This window comes from Hevea brasiliensis, chromosome 14, assembly GCF_030052815.1.
Source record: "Hevea brasiliensis isolate MT/VB/25A 57/8 chromosome 14, ASM3005281v1, whole genome shotgun sequence".
NCBI lineage: Eukaryota > Viridiplantae > Streptophyta > Magnoliopsida > Malpighiales > Euphorbiaceae > Hevea > Hevea brasiliensis.
Window position 1 is genome coordinate 87382693 of NC_079506.1, and position 12774 is coordinate 87395466.

The 12774-nt window shown below is 32.5% G+C and overlaps 1 non-coding gene across 1 annotated transcript; it reads right to left on the reverse strand.

Annotated features, from left to right (window-relative positions):
• Positions 1-6304: 6304 nt before the first annotated feature.
• On the reverse strand, positions 6305-6411 carry LOC131173583 (small nucleolar RNA R71). Its single transcript, XR_009143899.1, has one exon. It is a non-coding gene; the product is annotated as a small nucleolar RNA R71 (small nucleolar RNA).
• Between the last annotated feature and the right edge of the window lie 6363 nt (positions 6412-12774).

Consider the following 12774-nt stretch of genomic DNA (forward strand, 5'->3'; position numbering starts at 1 on the left):
TTCTATTGGGTTTATGCTAATTCATGTGCTTACTGGGTGAGCCAGTATTATTTTGTAGTATATATATTAGTCTTTCCGTCAACCAATTCTATGGAAGTATTCCAGTTTCATTGACCGTAGATTGGAATTAGAACGTGCAATTGCAATTTCCATCAGAATTGGAATTGAGGATTCCAATTTTATTCCCATCTCTGTACGGCAATTAGGTTAAAGATTTTAATTTAAAGATGGTTTGTTTCATTGCTGAATTTTATAAAATTTTGAAAACAATCAAACACATAAATAAAAACAAATAAAATAATAAAAATTAAAAAGTTAATTGTTTAAGAGAAGAAAATGGCAGCAATTGTTCAACAGAAGGAGAAGAATTGAAACACTTAAAAAAAAAAAAATCCCTGCTCAACAAAAAACGAATAATCAAACAAAGAAAACAATAAAACACACATCAATAAAAACAAATAAAATAATAAAAATTAAAAAGTTATTATTCTTCTTTTCAATAGCTTTGAAAGGAACAATGCGACCAATATCTGTATGGTAAAGGAAGACCAGCCACTTGAGGGGTTAATTATTAAAATAATTTACAAAAAAAAAATACTATTTTAATTAGCGTTTTCAAGGATAAATAAGTTATTAAGAAAACGCCAATATACGACAATAAATTATTTTAGTAAATTGGAAAAGGCCATTTTGTTGGGTATTACAAAGTAATAGCATTGGTCAATTGCACCTACTGCTTGGAAATTCTAAATATATGTTTGTGGAACTATTCATATACATTTCTTTTTTTGTGAATTTATAACATATTTTATATTTAATTGAATTTCAAATGTTTCACTACAAATTTACAATTAAATTAAATTCTAAAAATTAATTACAAAAATCAAAACTAAAATAATATTTGTGAATGAAGGTGACATATTTTGACTCAACTTAGTACATAGTTAAACAAAATTGAGTTTAGTATAAATAGTTTTAAGTTATAAACGGATCAATCTATTTATAGTACACTAAAAATAAAAATTAATTAGATATTTACTTCATCTGATAAGATATATAATAACTTATTTATTTAATTAGATTAATAAATTAACATATTTTATTTTAATATATTTAAAACTATTATGATGCATTTTATATAATAAAAATGCAATTTTACATTTAATATTCTACAATTTATACTTTTTTTTTTAAATTTTATAGTATACTTATACTAAAATAAAATATGAGTTCTTATCAATATCATAATTATTTTTAAAAAATAATTATATTAAATAAATAAATTGTTACGTGTCTTATTAAATTAAGTGAGAACATCTTATTTAACTTTTATTTTTAATGCGTCATAAATAAATTGGCTCGTTTATGGCCTAAACTTATTTGTACTGCATCTTAATCTGATTAGTTTCGATTCTTGTAATTAATTTTAAAATGTAAATTTTAAATAAAAATTTTCAATATAATATTTGAAATATAAAAATATATTTTAAAATTATAAAAAATGTATATAATTAGTTTATATATATATATTTAAATAAAAAAAATTATATATTTTTAAAAAGTTACTTAATTTTATGAAATTATATAAATATCCTACCTTGCGTGCTTTGTTGGAGATGACTAAACGAGCAAAAGTAGTCAGTAAGTCATCTCCAGCAAAACACGCAAGGCAGGATATTTATATAATTTTATAAAATTAATTAATTTTTTTAAAATATATAATTTTTTATTATATATATATATTCTCAAATTTATATTTAATATTGTATAATTATAAAATAATATTTAAAAAGATAGTGCTATTTATTTTTATTTATGACACAATAAATATTTTTAAATTAAAATAAATACTTAATTAAATTTGCTACTAACATATTTGCCATATATACTTACATTTATGGGATATTGTTATGAAAATTATTCATCTTGATTTTTCATTAGAAAGAGACAATTGAATACAAAAATCAAAAGATTAAAATCAAGAAGCACCAACTACCAAAAAAATTAATAGAGCAATAGTAATAAGGTAAATATAGTTAGATTTAAAAAAAAAAGATAAATATAATTATTTGTAAAAGTATACGAATATAAGCTTTCATTATTGGTTTTGCATATATTATCTTTTATTTTTATTATTTTTATTTGTCTTTTTTATTTATTTACAGATTATTATTATGAAACTTTATATTTTTAAAAAATATTTATTTATTTATTTTTATAATTGATGATATATTTTATTTATATATGTTAACTAATTTAATTCTAATAGAAACGAATTATAAAATGTGATAAAAAATACAATTTTATTGAAAATTTAAATTAAACATGTAAATATTAAAAGTAAAGCGCTAAGGTGAGAGTATTATAGTTATATGCTATGAAATTTTAATAATCAAATTATATAAAAAATATTATAAATGATTTTAATAAAAAAATGAAATATTAAAATTTAAATTAGGCATAAAAAAGTTAATTTCTATTAAATTTGCGCATAACATAAATATTTAATGGATAATTAAAAATGAGGCCAAATTTTAAATAGTCACTGTTACATTAAAAAATTACTATTTAATCTATGCATTTTAACAAAACTAGTTATTTAGTCTTTTAATTTTAAAAAATATATTATTTAATTTATCTATTTTTTAGTTTGTAAATTGTTTATACCTTGTTGTCCCAAAATAGTCCAAGAGGGGGGTGAATTGGACTTTAACAATTTTTCGGCCCTTGCTTTTAGCCTAATGAAAAATTATGGTTTTGTTCAACTAAGTGCTTCTTAATATATAATGACAGTGATATGTATTTCAATAAAGTGTCCCTAAGTTGCAATTCAAGCTTTAATCAATATTTATAGCTATCATAACATGCATCACAAAATATTCAACTAATTTCTCATCATACTCATAAATCCTCAAATATACCAACTCAATATATTCATTCAACATTCAAGGTCATGTATAAAAATTAAATTGTACAAAAGTAAAGAGGTTAAAGTTAGAGAGATCAAACACAATGATTTTTATAGTGGTTCGGCTTAACTAGCCTACATCCACTCTCTCAAAGAACCTTCTTTGAGTCTTCTCTCCACTATTTACTCTTTTAAAGGCAAGAGACCAAAAAACCTTTACAACTTTTCAACACCAAGCTTTTACCAAGGTAGCTTGAAACCTTCACAAGTGCTATCTCAAGCACTTACTCTCTCAAGCTTCAATAGGTGCTTGTACAGCCTCTCTTAAATGCAATTCAATGTTGTAACACTCACTCTTACTCAATACAAATCAAACTATAAAGAAGAGATGAGTTGATTTGCCAATTGTCGCTCAAAGTCTTTAAAGCTCTTGAATGAAAGCAATAAATGAAAAATCAAAGTTGGAGTTCAAATGTAAGCTTTCATCAAGTGTAAAATAGAGTAAAAAAGGTGTATTTATAGTCCCAAATCATTTTAGACCGTTTGAAACCTTTTTGGAATGTTATACACACTGCCCATGACAAAATGGCCCTTATTTTGTCTTTTTGTGCGAAGTTGAGCAGCTCTGATTATTTAGCAAACTAATGAAATTTTGGCAACAACAGTAAACTAGTTAGCAAACTAATGTTTTAGCAAACACATTAGCAAACTAATATTTTAGCAAAGCAGTTAGCAAACTAAGTCAACAGCTGCATGTCTCAACTTGTAATATTTAAAAACAAAGATTTAGACCTTAAGAAGAAATAAGTTCCAGTAGCAGTATCCAAGGTCATGATGAGAAAAAATAATCAGAAAACAAAGTTTCATTTTTGAGCTCCATTCGACTAAATTCTCATATATTCTTTTTACATAAGACCTAAGACTCAATCTCTAATTCTATGACTTTCATACCTTTACTTTGAGTCTTGGCTTTCATAATCTTGTTTTTTTCTCATTTTGGATTTGTCTTGAGATGCCTTTGAGTATTCTTCCTCCTTAGATGCAACTTCAAAAATTCTTTATGAATAAGAAAAGGAATTTACACATTGATGCATACATTTTGCATAATCATTTAGGTTTAATTTCATAGCCATTTTATTTGATTATTAGTCATTTTTAGCTAATTTCATTAGTTAATTAGTTAGTTTTTCATAATTATCGATTTTGGATTAATTTGTATCTTTTACTTTGTTTTGTAGGAAAAAAGGTGTTTTTGAAGGACTAAAGAGAAATTTTGCCATTGAGGAGTGACTTCTACAGCCAAAGATGTCAAAAACAAGTTTTCAAGCTGAAATATGCATCGATCAAATTGTGCATAACTTGCCGCATAAGCTATGCAGATCTGCATAAGGAGAAAAATCACTGTTCCAGAACCAACCGAAATGTGCATAAGGAGACTGCATAGCTTATGCACATTCACACCTCCCTTATGCACTCTCACGGAATTGTGCATAACCTATGCACCAAGTCATGCAGTTTCGCATAAGTGAACGTAACCAGTAATCAGATAAGGGATCGCATAACTTATGCAAATCCATAAAGAGTTCATTAATGAGTCAGTGAATATTCTCTCAGATAATTCCTCCTAGAACATACCATTTTAGGGCTCCATGTCAGAAAAATGCTATAAATAGTCTCATTTTCCCATTTTAGAGAGAGGAGACAAGGAGCAGAAAAGGAAAGGAGAAGAGAGGCAGAATTTGAGGAGTCACTTTCACCTTCCACACCATTTTCAACCAAGATTTGCAGATTTCTTTCTTTCCTTACATTTTTCTACATTTCTAGTGTTTAATTTCTTATTCCTCAGCTTAGATTAAAGCTTTATTTCCATTTAAACTCAATATATCTTGTAAGCATTATGGATAGTGAGTAGTTTTTTTTTGATTCTGGAGTAAGGGTTGTAATATTTGAGATATTTTGTGGTCTTAATGAGTTTTATTCATTTCTTGTGTGCTTAATGACATGCTTAGTGTAGGATCCCATTAAGTGATGTTCTTAATCCATGGTTGAGGCACCGAAAGGAGAAGGCCTTGTGATAGATAATCAAGAAATTGGATTTAATTAACTTAGACCTAGAAATAGGCTAAGGATTAAGTGGATTCACAGATTAGTTAAAGAACTTAATGGGTATTAATTAATTCTAACTCCACGAAAGTATGATTAGTTTGATTAAGGCACTCTTTGTCTCACTCGAAAGGGTATTCGAAGGATTTAAGAATTAATCTCCTTAAAACCATAAGTTTCACAAGATTGGATAACCAATTTAAAATCCCAAAATAGCTCGGATATGAAATCCCGAATTCCGGAATCGCCTTTTTACCATTGTTAATTTCTAATCGAATTTAATTACTTGCCATTTTGAATATTGCTATATTTGAACTTGCTTATTTCAATTTGATGCAATTTTAGTTTAATTAATACATTGTTGAATAGATTATTAATTTTGCATACATAGATTTCACATTCTCAATACCCATTAATTCATTACTTTAATTTCAAAAAAATATTTCAATTTACTCAACTTTTTATATCAAAAATTCAATCATTAACATAACTCCTCGTGGGAACGATATCTTTTCTATACTACTTGTACGACCCGTGCACTTGCGGTAGGGACGCATCAAGTTTTTGGCGCCGTTGCCGGGGAGTTGTTTATTTAATATTGAATTCTTGATTATTTTAGTTGTTTATAGTTTTATTTTCGTTATCTTTTCATTTTGTGTTTGTTTGTTCTTTTTCAGGTACTTTTAATCTTTTATGAGAAGAGCTAGAAGCACAAGTGATACATCCTTATTATTCAATCCTGAAATTGAGAAATTTTGTAAAGCCAACAAGAAAGAAACCAGAAAAAGAAAAGAAGCTTTGAGAGAAACCGAAATTGAAGCAGACATGGCTGATGAAAGAATTAGAATTGGTGTTGGTAATGCTGGAAATGGTCAAAACAATGAAAATGAAGCCTAAGGTGAAGAAGTTGTTAATGCTAATCTGCCTAGGGGAAGTATGATGGATCATGCTTTTCCTCATTTTGATGACTTGAGAGAGAGCATAGCAAGACCAAGAATTGATGCAAATAGCTACAAGATGGATTTTGGAGTTCTTCAAATGATTCAGAATTCTCAATTTGGAGGACATCCTTCTGAAAATCCACACACACATCTGAAGAAGTTTGCTATGATCTGTGACATGTAAAAACAACCTGGAGTGTCTGATGATGCAGCAAGATTAAAGCTATTCCCGTTCTCTTTGAAAGATAGAGCATTGGATTGGCTTGATTCTTTACCTCACAACTCCATCACAAATTGGGAGCAACTCACTGATGCATTTCTTGCACAATATTTTCCACCTGGAAAAACTCAAGAACTAAGGAATCAAATGACAGCTTTCAGACCAAGAGAGGATGAAACTCTTTATGAGTCATGGATGAGATGGAAGGAATTAGATAGACAATGCCCACATCATGCCATTCCGAAATGGATGATAAACCAGAATTTTTACACAAATGTCACTCCTGCAATCAAAGGAATTATTGATGCTCAAACAGGAGGAGAATTTATTATGAAGCATGAAGATGAAGCTTATGAGCTATTAGAGAAAATTGCAAAGAATACTCATCTTTGGAGTAGTCCAAGAGGACCAGCTCCAACTCAAAAAAGGCAAGCTGCTGGAATGTATGATCTTGATCCATTCAATATGATTAATGCAAAGTTTGATGCACTTACTAATGTTTTGGCTAAGAAGATGGAAGACTTGAGTATGTTGGTTAGTTCAACATCATCATCTGGAAGTTCACAACAAGTGGCTTATGCAGAAGAAACTACCAGCTGTGGAGTAGATTATGGAGAACAAGCAGCATATGTTGGTAATTATGGAAACAAGCAAATGGGGAATCCTTATTCTCAAACCTATAATCCAAATTGGAGGAATCATCCCAACTTTTCATGGGGAAATCAGCAAAGTCAAGTTCCAAATCAGAATTTTCAACCACAACAGCAACAAGGAGTTCCATATCAGCAAAATAGGCAACCATTGCCTAATTTTCAAGAGAAAAATATGAATACTCCACCAAAACAGCAAGAACAAAATTCCACCACTGAAGCGTTATTGCAACAGAGTCTTGTTAACCAAAATAAGCATGATGAGGAGATGAGAGAGATGAAAGCAAGGCTGGAACAGATGCAAACACATAACAGAATCCTGGAAAATCAGATTGCACCACACGCATCTTCCTCAGGTGCCAAGTCTTTTGGAAAACTTCCAAGTCAACTTGAAAACCCAAGAGAGCAATTTCAAGATATGACTTTAATAAGTGGGAAAGTTGTAAATAATGAGTAGAGTGAAAAACAAGTGACGAGTGAAAATGATGAGAAGAGAGAAAATGCGAAAAAAACTGATGAGAGTGAAAAACAAGAGAGTGCAGAAAAATGTAAAGAGAAAATTGAAGAGAAGTATATACCTCCGAGGCCCTACAAGCCACGACTTCCTTTCCACAATGATTTCAAAAGCCAAGCTTGATAAGCAATTTGAGAAGTTCTTAGAGGTTTTGAAGAAACTTTACATAAATGTGCCATTTGTTGATGCTCTTTCACAAATGCCCTCTTATGCAAAATTCTTGAAAGAAATTCTCTCAAACAAGAGGAAACTTGAAGATGATGAAAGCTGTAGCTTTGTGAAGAATGTAGTGCTATCCTCCAAAGGAAACTTCCCCCAATGCTCAAGGATCCAGGGAGTTTTTCAATTCCATGCCACATTGGGGAATCATGTTCTACAAAAGCTTTATGTGATTTAGGGGCTAGTGTTAGCCTTATGCCCCTCTCCGTTTATGAAAAGCTCAATATGGGAGATCTTAAGCCAACCCACATTTCTCTTCAGTTAGCTGACAAATCAATCAAGTATCCTGAAGGGATTTTGGAGAATGTGCCTCAAGGTTGGAAAGTTCTATATACCTGTTGATTTTGTCATCTTGGACATGGAGGAAGATTCTAATATCCCAATCATCTTGGGAAGACCCTTTCTAGCTACAGCAGGAGCATTGATTGATGTTAAGGGAGAAAAGCTGACTCTTAGGGTTGGTGAAGAGCAATTGGTTTTCAATATTAATAACTCTATGAAGAAGCATCATTCTGAAGCTGATACTTGCTTGAGAGTTGATATTATTGATGAGCTGGTTGAAGAACATTTCAGAAAGAAATATCCAGAAGATCCACTTGAAAATTGCTTAGTTCATGGAGGAAGCATAGACTATGATAACCCTCATGTGGCTGCATATGCTCAACACTTAGAAGATAGTCCACCATTCATTTCTGCTCCAGTCTTTCAACTCACACAAAAGGAAAAAGTAGAATCTAAGCAACCATCATTCAAGGAAGAAGATGCACCTAAGGTAGAACTTAAGCAACTTCCTTCCCAGCTCAGGTATGAATTTCTTGGCACTAATAACACTTATCCAGTAATTGTAAATGCAAACTTGAGTACCTTAGAGGCTGATAAGTTGTTAAGAATGTTGAGACAATTTAGGAAAGTCTTAGGATACACCATAGATGACATTAAGGGAATAAGCCCACACTTTTGCATGCATAGAATCATTTTGGAAGAAAATTGTAAGCCATCTATTGAACATCAGAGGAGGTTGAACCCAAATATGAAAGAAGTTGTTAAAAGGAAATTTTGAAGTTGCTTGATGCAGGGATTATATACCCTATCTCAGATAGTACTTGGGTGAGCCCAGTACATGTTGTCCCAAAAAAGGGTGGAATGACAGTTGTCAAAAATGAAAATAATGAATTAATTCCCACCAGAACAGTAACTAGTTGGCGAATGTGCATAGATTACAGAAAATTAAATGTTGCCACTAGAAAGATCATTTTCCACTTCCGTTATTGATCGGATGTTAGAAAGGCGGCTAGGCATTCTTACTTTTGCTATTTAGATGGATATTCAGGTTTTTTTCAAATCCCTATCCATCCAAATGATCAAGAGAAAACCACTTTTACTTGTCCATATGGAACCTTTGCTTATAGGAGGATGCCATTTGGGTTGTGTAATGCACCAGCCACTTTTCAAAGGTGCATGATGGCAATCTTCTCAGATTTCATTGAAGACATAATGGAGGTTTTTATGGATGATTTTTCTGTTTATGGATCTTCATTTGACATATGCTTGGCTAACCTTTCTAAAGTTTTGCGTGATGTGCGGCCCGACCTTGTGTTAAAGCAGGAAAAGTGTCATTTCATGGTTCAGAAAGGGATAGTGCTTGGACATTTGGTGTCTAACAGAGGAATAGAGGTTGATAAAGCCAAAGTTGAAGTGATAGAGAAGATGGCTCCTCCTACCAATGTCAAAGGAATTCGAAGTTTCCTAGGACATGCCGGGTTCTACAGACGCTTTATCAAGGATTTTTCTAAAATAGCCAAACCTTTTTCTAATTTGTTAAGTAATGACACACCATTTGTATTTGACCAAGAGTGTTTGGATGCCTTTTGCAGGTTGAAGCAAGCCCTTATCACTGCACCAATCATGCAACCACCTGATTGGAGCCTACCTTTTGAAATTATGTGTGATGCTAGCAACTATGCAATTGGGGCTGTTCTTGGTCAAAGAAAGGACAAAAAGGCTTATGCTATTTATTATGCTAGTAGAACACTGGATGAGGCTCAAACAAATTATGCAACAAGCGAAAGGAATTTTTAGCAATTGTCTTTGCATTAGAAAAGTTCGGACCTTACATTATTGACTCAAAGGTGGTTATATTTTGGATCATGCACCATCGGTATTTGCTCGTAAAAGGAGGCTAAACCTAGGCTCATTAGGTGGATTCGATGCTACAAGAATTTGATTTGGAGATTAGAGATAAGAAGGAGCTGAAAATGTAGTTCTTGATAATCTTAGTAGGTGAAATTGGATGATGAAGAATTGGATGAAATCCCTATTGATGAGTTTTTCTTAGATGAACAACTTTTCTCTCTTGTTGCTAAACTACCTTGGTATGCACTTTGTGAATTATCTATCTTGTGGAGTTTTACCTCTAGGTATGACATGGCAACAAAAGAAAAGTTTTTGCATGAAGTGAAATTTTATAGATGGGATGATCCTTTACTCTTTAGGAGATCTTTGTGATGGTTTAATAAGGAGATGTATTCTGATGAAGAGACACAGTATTATGCATCATTGCCATGCTTACGATTATGGAGGACATTTTGGAATCTCTAAAACACTAGTAAAATTTTGCAAGCTGGTTTCTTTTGGCCAAATCTTTTAAGGATGTGAGGAAATTTGTGTTGGAATGTGATAAATGCCAATGGGTGGAAATTTGTCAAAAGAGATCAAATGCCCCTAAATGATATTCTTGAAGTGGAATTATTCGATGTTTGGGAATAGATTTTATGGGGCCATTTCCTCCTTCATATGGTAATAGATACATCTTAGTTGGGGTTGACTATGTGTCAAAGTGGGTGGAAGCTATTGCAACTCCAACTAATGATGCTAGAGTAGTAGTGAGATTCTTGAAGAAATTTGTCTTGGCGATTTAGAGCTCCTAGGGTGTAATTAGTGATGGGGTTCCCATTTTTGTAATAAGCAATTTGAGAGCTTAATGAGGAAGTATGGTGTAGTGCACAAGATAGCTACCCCATACCACCCTCAAACCAGGACAAGTTGAAATTTCTAACAGAGCTCAAGCATATTTTGGAGAAAGCAGTGAACAATTCTCGGAAAGATTGGTCTATCAAACTAGATGATGCTTTATGGGCATATAGAATCGCCTACAAAACCCCTATAGGAACTACTCCCTTTAGGTTGGTGTATGGTAAGTCTTGTCATTTACACAATGGAGCTAGAACATAAAGCATATTGGGCCATTCGGACCTTGAATTTTGATCTTAAGCAAGTGGTGAAAAGAGACTATTGCAACTTAATGAGCTTGAGGCGAGGATGGATGCTTATGAAAGTGCCCGTATTTACAAAGAAAGAACTAAAGTTTGGCATGATAAGCATCTTAGGAAAAAGAAATTCAAAGAAGGTGATTTAGTTTTGTTGTTCAACTCAAGATTGAAATTGTTTTCTGGAAAACTTAAGTCAAGGTGGACTGGTCCATATAGAGTTTCTAAGGTTTTCCCTTATGGAGCAATTGAAATTTGGAGTGAAAAATCTGGGAATTTTAAGGTCAATGGGCATAGATTGAAACATTACATAACTGGAGACCCAATAATAGGAGCAAGCTGTTACAAGCTCTCCAATCCCTCACCTCTTTTGAGTGAAATTCATGAAAAGTCCAGCTAAGGACTATAAATTAGCCCTCTTGGGAGGCATCCCAAGTCCTTTTATTTTGCTTTTGCTGATTTACTTTCATTTTCATTGATTTTGTTTTTATTTTAAATCTCCCCAAATTCAATTTTTGACATTGTTAAATCTTGTCCCTTGTAGATGTATTTCAATGAAGAAAGGCTGGTGAACTGTTGGGGAAGTGATTCTTAACTTGAAAATTTTATCCTTCAAATTCTCCCAAAAACCGATTGATTTTTACTGCATAACCTGTGCAGAAGCTGCAATCTGGTTTATGCAGAGGAAAAATGAAATCTGCAGCAAAAAGGGTGCCTGCAGCAAATGGCTTGTGTTCTTGGTGAGGTTGGGTGTGTAACTTTTAAGTAAATGTGCTTTTAATGTTAATATGGTGGTAAGTGAGCCATTTTTGAAGTTATGAGCTTATTTGGGTTGTGGAATTTAAGGTGGAAATGCTGCATTTTTCTTGGCATGACTTGGGGAGTTCATCATTTGTGAATAGATACAACTTTATGCAGATTTTATTGAGTTTTAATGTTCTAAATGTTGATTTGCAGAATTTGAGTTAAAATGGCATGGGTCACAAATGCCTTTTATGCAGGATCCATCTTCTACAAGCTTGTGTGATGCATTTTTGATGAACTTTGTATATATTGATGTGTTTTTGGTGAAAATTTCTCATGGTTTATGCTTCATGGAATTATATTTCTTCATTGTAGGGTATTTTTCACACTTGCAAATCATGTTCCATTGCAATCTTAATCTTGTTGAATTGTGCATAAGCAACTGCATAGCTTATGCAATCCTGCATAATCACAATTTTTGCCATTTTCATCCCTGTTGCAAAGTGCATGAGAAGAGTGCATAGCTTATGCAACTCTGCATAGCCTAATTTTGTCAAATTTCATATCTTTAGAAACTTGCATAAGCAGAGTGCATGACCTATGCACATTTGCATAACTTCAAATTCCTCATTTTCTCTCTCTGCCGAAGTCTGCATAAGCAGAGTGCATAACTTATGCACTTCTGCATAACCAGAAACTCCAAAAATTCAAACTGCTGAGAGGTGCATAAGCGAGTGCATAGCTTATGCATACGCATGACCTCACACTGAATCTCAAAACCCACCGAAGAGTACATAAGCGAGTGCATAGCTTATGCACAATCGCATAACCACCAACCCCAAACACCAAAAGCTGCGAGACTGCATAAGCGAGTGCATAACCTATGCACTCTTGCATAACCAAAATTCCAAATTTTAAAAGGCTGAGAGGTGCATAAGGAGTGCATGACTTATGCACTCGCATAACTTCACTTCCCAAATTCCAAAAGGCTGAGAGGTGCATAAGGAGAGTGCATAGCTTATGCACTTCATGACATATTTTTTGAACTTCAAAACAAGGCGAAACTTGCATAAGCTAGTGCATAAGCTATGCACATTCACTTTCCCCTTATGCATGATTACAAAACCCGTTTAAATCAAACTTTTCTTTTGGCAAATTTTTTCTTTCCCACCTTCACCCCGATATCCCCTGCTCACTGCTCCTCTCACA